Source organism: Mus musculus, chromosome 1, assembly GCF_000001635.26.
Source record: "Mus musculus strain C57BL/6J chromosome 1, GRCm38.p6 C57BL/6J".
Taxonomy (NCBI): Eukaryota; Metazoa; Chordata; class Mammalia; order Rodentia; family Muridae; genus Mus; species Mus musculus.
In genome coordinates this window covers 43,887,539-43,890,141 of record NC_000067.6, presented here as the reverse complement: position 1 = coordinate 43,890,141, position 2,603 = coordinate 43,887,539, and the positions used below count along the sequence as shown (strand labels likewise).

General features: G+C 45.6%; 1 pseudogene; it reads right to left on the bottom strand.

The window, feature by feature from the left end:
* Positions 1–414: 414 nt before the first annotated feature.
* Gm19587 lies at positions 415–2,157 on the bottom strand (annotated as a pseudogene).
* Positions 2,158–2,603: the final 446 nt, after the last annotated feature.

The window sequence follows — 2,603 nt, the reverse complement described above, 5'->3', positions numbered from 1 at the left end:
AGGAGCTCTAACATGCCAGGAACATAGCACACAGAGGAAGCTGGACTTCCAGGTGCTCTCACACAACCCAGGATCATAAGATCATAGGGTCACAGGATCACAGGATCTCAGGAGCTTTGTCACACCATGACGTCAGCATCCCAGAGGCAGCTTGACTCCCAGGAGCTCTTATACCCAGGATCTCAGGATCACAGGATCACAGAGACAACTGGACCCTGAGGAGTCCTGACACAAACAAGATAACCGGAGGGACAGGCCCCAGGCAGAGACAGTGAGTGCAGCTAGCACTAGAGATATCCAGAGTTCCCGTGTACAGTTAGCTTTGAATATCTTAGGCAATAAAGGTGTGTTTTTAAAAAAGAAAACAAGGTTTCTCACAAGACATGTCATGTTCAACACACATTAAGTAAGTTCTTTTTTTTTAATAGTTAAGAGACTTTATTCTAACAGCTATAATTACAGTGCTTGTAGAAATGAAAACTGAAAACAAGTATACAAAACAGTTGATTACTAATTGTGTATTGAAAGCGGTAAGAGGTTCCACGACACCAAATAAACCAGTTCTGAGATTTCCCCAAGATAAATTTAACAGCTCCAGCTTCTTCAGTGTTTATCAAAATGCAAAAGAAAAAAGTAGAGGTCGTCTTTCGATGGCAAATCGGACCCTTGCAGGCTGAGGGAGGAAGCTACTTCACACATGGAGATGGGGGTGCTCCAGGATGTGGGTCTGTAATGGGCCGACCCTCCCACCTTGCACGCACTCCTGCTGGTGAGACCCAGGCCTCCTGCCAGCGCGTCCAAGTGGGCCCAAGAGTAGGCTGGGTATGCAGGCTGCCACTGGGCCTTGCACACACCAAGTACAAGCCAGGCCCTGCACCCCACAATGGCTCCCAGCCTACCCTACGTAATCGTGTGAGCACAAGTACAAGCACAATGCTATGGAATGCAGGTGACCCAAAGACATGCGAGTCACGGGGGCTCTACTGTGACCATGCGGCGGATGATGGTTTGTTTGTCACCTTCTCTCCTGTTCCCACAGCGAGACAGGTGATCTGATAACTAGCATTCAGGCCATTAACTGCAAAACCTACACTAGGCATAGTCTCCGTTCTGTGTGTTCAAGTGTTCTTGTCCTGAATTTTTAACTATTTTTTTAAAAAAATGCACTGAGTTTGGGTTAAAAACCAACCACCAAATGGATACCGACACCAGTTTACAGCCCAATGGCTCCCGGAGGCCAGGTGCCCCTACACCCAAATCCCTTCTCAGTACTGACAGTGAGTTGATTCTCTTTTTACAATAAAAAAGCTAAGTAATATTGCATAGGAGTACCAGAAACTGCCTCAGTGGAAACAGAAACTATTTACATTAAATAAAAACCTGGCTGCAGGCTGCGTCTGCACATGTACAGCACGGTGCGATGCACAATGTGACCAACCCATGGAGACAGCTTCTGGCACTTAGGACCACAGAGTTGCACGTTTGCCACATGAGAGGAAAGCTGAGGGCAGAGAAGAGGAAGTGAGGGGGATGGAGGGGGTCTGGTTCACTTCTGGTTCCGGAGCTGATTAGACAGCCAATCTAGTCCTTCATAGAGCCTGTCCCCGCTGGTGGCACAGGTGGCCTGAATGTACCAGTTCCTGTGGCGTAGAGAGTGCAGCCCCAGCTTGTGACCGCTGTGATTTTGGCCGCTTTCACGGCATTGGGGAGGTTCTGCTTGCTGGCAAACACCAAGAGAACAGCATCTCGGAGCTCATCTTCAGCTAGCATCCTCATGAGCTCTTCACAGGCCTCGTTCACACGCTCTCTGTCATTGCTGTCCACTACGAAGATCAAGCCTTGGGTGTTCTGGAAGTAGTGGCGCCACAGCGGCGGGATCTTGTCCTGGCCGCCCACATCCCACACAGTGAAGCTGATATTCTTGTATTCTTGTATTGAAACCAATAGTGGGAATGGTGGTCACAATTTCGCGCAGCTTCAGTTTGTATAGAATTGTTGTCTTCCCTGCAGCATCCAGGCCCACCATAAGAATGTGCATTTCTTTTTTGCCAAAAAGGCCCTTGAAGAGGTTTGCAAAGATATTCCCCATGTTTGTGGACAGGTGGAATCGATATTGGCCAAAGACCTCCGTGGCGGCTGCTCCCAGCCAGGCATTGGTTTCGCTCTCCATTAAGTAAGTTCTTACTTGCATTTTAGTCTGCAACACTGTATGTCATTACTTTATTGTTTTTTTACATGCCCATTTCACAGAAAATTGTCCAATGCGTTATAGCTTTAAAAAAGTACTTTAACATAGATGCTACACAAAACACAGTACAATGTGAATGCCTGTGTATTCTGCGCTGTGCTAGAAATCAGAAGGGTGTTTAGTTTAGAACTCCCATATATACTTAGCTTAAACATCATAGGAGGTAAAGGTGTGTTGTTAAGAAGAAAACAAGAATTTTACTCACAATAGATGTCATATTCAAATTGCATAACATTCTTATTTATAATTAATTTACTTTATATGGGGTACTTTATGTCATTACTTTCATATATTTTTGCATACACATTTCACAGAAAACTGTAAAATGATCTACCGCTGGAAAAAAAAAGTTCTT